Consider the following 7,670-nt stretch of genomic DNA (forward strand, 5'->3'; position numbering starts at 1 on the left):
ACATGATGGAGCGCTTTACCTGAGGGGACTCATTACATGAGGGAGCGCTTTACCTGAGGGGACTCATTACATGACGGAGCGCTTTACCTGAGGGGACTCATTACATGAGGAAGCGCTTTACATGAGGGGACTCATTACATGAGGGAGTGCTTTACATGAGGGGACTCATTACATGATGGAGCGCTTTACCTGAGGGGACTCATTACATGTGGGAAAGGTTTACATGAGGGGACTCATTACATGAGGGAGCGCTTTACATGAGGGGACTCATTACATGAAAGAGCGCTTTATATGAGGGTACTCATTACATGAGTGAGCGCTTTACCTGAGGGGACTCATTACATGAGGGAGCGCTTTACATGAGGGGACTCATTATACCATGTTCCAAATTATTATGCAAATTACATTTTTCTCAGATTTTCCTAAATGGTTGGTGCAAATGACAGTCATTCTAATAAAAGTCATCACCCGTTAGAGTATACATCGAATTTGATTGAATAAACCTCCCAATGATAACAGTATAATCTCCAAAATGAATAAAAACTCAAAATGCACTGTTCCAAATTATTAGGCACAGTAGAATTTCTAAACATTTGATATGTTTTTGTCACGATATTGTATGAGATGTAATATGATTTTGTAGCTTTGCTGTGAGCTAAAAACCCCCCTTCTCTGTGTGTTTGTGTTTGCTGAGATGTGGATGTGTAGAAAAGGTTTTATTGCTCTAGTCGTAAATTCCAGGCTTTGGGCAACTTCCTTATCTCTCCTCTCATCTAGAAGCAACTAGAACTGGTAAAGAAGTTTCCCAAAATCCATGAAGTCCTTTGTTCCAATATTGTAAGATATTGGACCAACGATTTTGGCTAGGAAAATAAGGAATCCATTTTGCGAATCTCCATCGGCGGATTTATCAGCCACTCTAAGCATGAGCTTCTAGTTCAAACAGGGACAAAATACGGATTTCTCTGGAACCGAGTGTCTCTACTAGCCCGAATTTAGTATCTATAGAGAGCAAATCTTAATACAAGATGAATGAGGGGTGTGTTATGACTCTGCCAGATTCTCCAGCGAAGATATGACAGTCATGAGAATGGTTGGAGAAAACTGCACAGCTGAGGAAGGAGGTCGATCCTAACTCAACCCCTTTAGTGATGTCACGAGGCTGGAGGTTAAAAGTCTTTACTCTTAACCCAGCCTGGAGTCTTAGAGAGTCTTACTGGAGGAGCTGTTCCTATCCAGACCTCCTGATGCACTGGGACATTTGGGGTCCCGCCCACCAGCATGGTTTTGCCTGAAATGGACTGAGAACATGTGAGTTTTAGCTTTCTCATTTAATCCCTTTATTTTATAATTACCTTGTACATTTTCAATTGTCTCATATGATAACATCTTTATATGTCTTTTGTAAACACTGCTTTTTTCGGAGTAAAAGATATAAATTACTAGTTTCCGTTCTTCTGTTCTAAAACGTACAGTACCTTAAGCCTTCTGAAGGGAATTACGCTACTGTTTTGGGTTAGCTTCGGACCCGTTTAATCGAAGCTGGTGGCAGCATCCCGTGTGCGGGCCTTTGGGTGTCGTTGTAGCGACTGCGGCGTTGATAATTATTGTTCCTGCCTGAGTGGGAGTATTTATATCGCCTCGCTGCAGTGCGCCCAATAGCCAGTACATAGGAGGCAGCCTTTCTGGCGACTAGTTACTCTAGGTGCAGTACCTAATCTGACCTGAGGGTAAGGGGGGCGCCAGAGAGCTGCAAGTTTCAAGTGGAACTGTAAGCGGGATATACATAAATCCCTGCAGTTCGTGGTATATTGAAAAGCAGTGGGATACCTAAAATAAGCCCCTGCTGTAAACTAAGAGGTCAATAGCCTTGTGTGTGTTTTTTCATCACATTGTAGCAGTGGAGGGCTAACTAAGATAAGCCCCCCTGCACATGTGATAGCCGTCTGTTGGCCTAAAGTCACCCCGATCCGTGACGTACAGGTGACGGTGACGGTGTGAATCGTGACATATTGGTGGCAGCGGTGTGGATTCATGACAAATTGGTGGCAGTGCGGTGAGATCTTAGAGCATTAGTGATTTGGTTTGAGCAATCATTCCTCTCACTTAAAATTTGCAAAGTTCTTGCGAGGACTCTGCGCAAATAAGTTTGGAGAACGAACTCAGTGTTTATTAGTCCTGAGACAATTGTGTGTACTGGTAATTATCCCTTCCCTTTCTCTTCGTTTTTCTGTCCTATCTTTTATTTGGCAACCATGGTTGTGCTGGGAGAAACCTTTTATGAGCAGCAGACCAGAGACACCCTTATTGCCTTATGCAAGTCACAGCACATTGACTTTGCAGGCAAAAACAAAGCCCAACTGGTCGCAGTTCTGATGCAATGGGAAGCCGCTCTAGACCACTCTCAGAGCCCAATGGCCGCAGAAGCCAGCACAAGCGAACATGGTGCTGCAGCAGAGGTCCAACCACTGAATGCCGGCCCGATTAGCAACCAGGGCGGATTGGACCCCCACCTGCTGGCAGCCTTGGAAGAATTCCCCACTGACGACCATGAGGGACGTCGGCAGCTGATTCAGCAATACCGGCAGGAGGCCCAGGCCCGAGCCGAGCGGCAAGCGGAGCGAGAGTACCAGCTGCAGTTAGCCCGACTGCAAATGCAGGGGTCGTCCCAGTCCAGCCGTGAGCCCAACAGTGCTCAGATACCGAAGCCCTGGCCCGATCACTTTCCTGTTATGGAAAAGGAAGGGGACTTGGACACTTTTCTGTGGGCCTTTGAGAAAGCCTGCAGACAGTACCAGCTGCCTACACAAGAATGGGCACAATACCTGACCCCAGGGCTGAGAGGCAAAGCTCTGGAGGCTCTGCCCTCCCTCAAGAACAAGATGGTGACTATGAGGCCATCAAGCAGGCCCTGGTAACAAAGTACCAGCTTACACCTGAGGTTTACCGTAGAAAGTTCCGGAACCTCCAACGAGGCCCACACAACAGCTACGGCGATGTGGTGCATGGACTCAAGACCCACTTTAACCAGTGGATCCAAGGACTGTCAGTGACCAACTTTGAGCAGCTGGGAGACCTGATGATCAAAGACCAGTTCTTACATCTTTGTCCAGCTGAGGTGCGACAGATGGTGATGGACAGAGAACCCAAAGACGTGACGAAAGCAGCGCAGATTGCCGATGCCTATGAGGCCAACCGTAGATCGGGAAGTGTGGAAGCCAGTCACCACCAGCTGGAGAGGGTAAGCCTGCAACCAACGCCAGTACCCTTGCCAGCCAACACCCAAGAGGTCCTGTCCCCGTAGCCAACAGCATCAGACCTACCACCGAACCTCGCCAGTGTTACGTCTGCAAGCGGACTGGTCATATCAGTCCCCACTGTCCAGACAAGCAGAAGAACCCCCCATCCAAGGCCCCAGGGCCTAATGCAGCAGTTCTTTTGGTGGGTGGTGTGGCTGGGAGGGTGTGTGACAACGTACAGCACGTCACCGTGGGAGGCCATGTTGCTACAGGCCTCAAGGACACCGGGGCCGAACGAACCCTCATCCGACCCGAACTGGCGGCCCCTGAAGAAATCATTCCAGGGAAAACCCTAACTGTCACTGGGATTGGGGGCATCAGCTGTCCCTTGCCAATGGCCCGGGTTTATATTGATTGGGGTGCTGGGAGCTGGGTGAAGGAAGTGGGGCTGTCTGATAATTTGCCCACTGATGTTTTGTTGGGGACTGATTTCGGGAGGATGGTTGCATACTACGTCCCTGACACCCCTCCCCAATCTGCTAATAAGGGTAACGTTAACCCTGATGATGATGATGATGATGGGAAATCGCATGTGTTACCTGACCATGCTTTATCTTGTAATGATGCATCTGATAACCATTTTTTCCCTAGGAGTGATGGTGAAAATGTTGTGCCTGTGCCAACTGAACCTGATAATGATTTTTCTGTGAAAGTTGATGTGTCCATAGGTACAGGAGTGCTCAGCCCCGTCACTCTGCGTAGTGAGACGGCTGAGGAACCCCAAGCTGGGGCCAGTGTCGGTGCTACAGGAAATGGGGAGATACATGGGAACCGTGAGGAAGGTGATGCCATGCAATTGACCAGTGCCACCAAGGAAGGTAACTGGCCCATAAGTAGCACTGCTCCTGAGGTAATGGGGGTGGATGGGGAGGTAGAGCACATAGCAGCGTCGGCTGATGGGTCGGTAGAAATCCCCAGGGAGACAGCCTACGTAGCTGCTGGCACCCGCAGTCAGAGTGCCCGGAACGCAGATAACTGTCTGCCTTCCGGACCCTCCTCAGTCATCACTGTGACTGAACCAGAGGTGGACCCAGAGCAGGTTCCAGAGGGTTCCCGTGGGGAAGAGACCCTGACGTCGCTTCTGGCTTCCCCAAGCCAGGAGTTTCAGGCCGCTCTGCACGCAGATGCGAGCCTAGAGAGTTTGAGACAACTCGCCGAGATGCCCATCTGTTCTGGGAAAGAGGAAGGTTGTACCGGGAGACAGTATCCGGAAAATCTCAAAAGGAGTGGTTGAGGGAAAGACAGCTGGTCGTCCCGCAGCAATTCCGGGGTGAGTTGTTACGGATTGCCCATGAGATCCCGCTAGCTGGACACTTGGGGATCAGCAAAACAAAGGCCAGGCTGTCTCAACACTTCTATTGGCCTAAGATGGGGACAGATGTGTCAAACTACTGCCGCTCCTGTGTCACCTGTCAAAGAGTGGGGAAGGCGGGGCCTGCTCTTAAGGCTCCCCTGATCCCTTTGCCAGTGATAGAGGAACCTTTCCAGAGGATCGCGGTGGACATTGTGGGCCCGCTGGCTGTCCCCAGCAGCTCTGGAAAGCAATACATCCTTACTGTGGTAGACTACGCTACCCGGTACCCAGAGGCAGTAGCTCTGTCATCAACTAGGGCAGATAAGGTGGCGGATGCCCTGTTGGCTATCTTTGCACGTGTAGGATTTCCCAGGGAGATGCTCACTGATCAAGGGACCCAATTCATGTCTCGCCTAATGGAGGCTCTCTGTAAGAGAATGCAGGTGAAACACCTGGTATCGAGTGCATATCACCCACAGACCAATGGCTTGTGTAAACGCTTCAATGGTACCCTCAAACAGATGCTACGCATGCTGGTTGAGACAAAAGGGCGCGACTGGGAGCGGTACCTCGCACACCTGATGTTCGCTTACCGAGAGGTTCCGCAGGCCTCGACGGGATTCTCCCCCTTCGAGCTCCTGTACGGCAGGCGAGTCCGGGGACCCCTTGGGTTGGTAAGAGAATCCTGGGAAGAGGAGCCGAACCGTTCTGAAGTGTCCATAGTGGAGTATGTCATGCTCTTCCGTGACAACATGCAGACCTTGACGCAGTTGGTGCATGACAACATGACGCAGGCTCAGGCTGACCAGAAGCACTGGTACGACCAGAACGCCCGGGAGCGGACCTACCACGTGGGTCAAAAAGTGTGGGTGCTGGTCCCCGTGCCAACGGATAAGCTTCAGGCAGCCTGGGAGGGCCCGTACGTCGTCCACCAGCAGCTCAACCCGGTCACCTACGTGGTCACGCTTGACCACGCTCGGGGTAGGCAAAAGGCCTTTCACGTCAACATGATGAAGGCTCATCACGAACGTGAACCTTTCGTCCTACCGGTCAGCAGCTTACCCGAAGACGGGGAAGACACCCTCCTGGACATGCTGGCCCAAGCCAAGGCCGGTGGGTCCATTGAGGACGTGGAGGTAAGCGCCTCGCTAACTGAACCACAGCGGTTGCAGTTGCAAACCACACTGGAACCCTTCCGGGTCGTTTTCTCCAACCGACCTGGAAGAACTGAGTTAGCAGTCCACGAGGTGGACACCGGCAGGGCCGGACTGGCCATCGGGCAGTTCTGGCAAATGCCAGAAGGGCCGGTGGCAGTAGTGGGCCGCTCGAGTGTGCCGCTGTCGGCACACTCTCCCCGCTGTCGGCGCACTCCCGGCCCCGCATTCAACTATACCGGCGTCATAGACGCCGGTACAGTTGAATGCAATGATGGAGGAGAGAGCGTCTGCTGACGCTTCCTCTCCCATCATTCCCCGCTCTGCCTGCCGCTGACACTGCGGGTGCGCGATGACGTCATATCATCGCGCACCTGCTGTGTGACCGGGCGGTCAGACTGCGACTGCTGAGACCAGAGCCAGAGCAGCGCGGGGCAGGAGGAAAGGTGAGTAGAGTGTTTTTTTTGTTTTTTTTTTATCAATGAGTGATGACTGGATTGTGGAGCTATTGGGGGGGGGGGGGGCTGTGCTGCATTCCATTCTATGGGGCTGGCTGCATTCCATTCTATGGGCCTCTGCTGCATTATATTCTATGGGGCTGGCTGCATTCCATTCTATGGGCCTCTGCTGCATTATATTCTATGGGGCTGGCTGCATTCCATTCTATGGGCCTCTGCTGCATTATATTCTATGGGGCTGGCTGCATTCCATTCTATGGGCCGCTGCTGCATTATATTCTATGGGGCTGGCTGCATTCCATTCTATGGGCCTCTGCTGCATTATATTCTATGGGGCTGGCTGCATTCCATTCTATGGGCCTCTGCTGCATTATATTCTATGGGGCTGGCTGCATTCCATTCTATGGGCCTCTGCTGCATTATATTCTATGGGGCTGGCTGCATTCCATTCTATGGGCCTCTGCTGCATTATATTCTATGGGGCTGGCTGCATTCCATTCTATGGGCCGCTGCTGCATTATATTCTATGGGGCTGGCTGCATTCCATTCTATGGGCCTCTGCTGCATTATATTCTATGGGGCTGTGCTGCATTCCATTCTATGGGCCTGTGCTGCATTATATTCTATGGGGCTGTGCTGCATTTCATTCTATGGGCCTCTGCTGCATTATATTCTATGGGGCTGGCTGCATTCCATTCTATGTGCCTCTGCTGCATTATATTCTATGGGGCTGGCTGCATTCCATTCTATGGGCCTCTGCTGCATTATATTCTATGGGGCTGGCTGCATTCCATTCTATGGGCCTCTGCTGCATTATATTCTATGGGGCTGGCTGCATTCCATTCTATGGGCCTCTGCTGCATTATATTCTATGGGGCTGTGCTGCATTCCATTCTATGGGCCTGTGCTGCATTATATTCTATGGGCCTGTGCTGCATTATATTCTATGGGCCTGTGCTGCATTATATTCTATGGGCCTCTGCTGCATTATATTCTATGGGGGCTGTGCTGCATTACATTCTATGGGGGCTGGCTGTATTACATTCTATGGGGGCTGGCTGTATTACATTCTATGGGGCTGTGCTGCATTACATTCTATGGGGGCTGTGCTGCATTACATTCTATGGGGGCTGTGCAGCATTACATTCTATGGGGCTGTGCTGTATTATAGTCTATGGGGGCTTGCTGTATTACATTATATGGGGGCTGTGCTGTATTACATTCTATGGGTGCTGTGCAGCATTACATTCTATGGGGCTGTACTGTATTATAGTCTATGGGGGCTGGCTGTATTACATTCTATGGGGGCTGGCTGCATTACATTCTATGGGGGCTGTGCTGCATTACATTCTATGGGGGCTGTGCTGCATTACATTCTATGGGGGCTGGCTGTATTACATTCTATGGGGGCTGGCTGTATTACATTCTATGGGGCTGTGCTGCATTACATTCTATGGGGGCTGTG

Source organism: Ranitomeya variabilis, chromosome 4, assembly GCF_051348905.1.
Source record: "Ranitomeya variabilis isolate aRanVar5 chromosome 4, aRanVar5.hap1, whole genome shotgun sequence".
In the NCBI taxonomy this organism is placed as follows: domain Eukaryota; kingdom Metazoa; phylum Chordata; class Amphibia; order Anura; family Dendrobatidae; genus Ranitomeya; species Ranitomeya variabilis.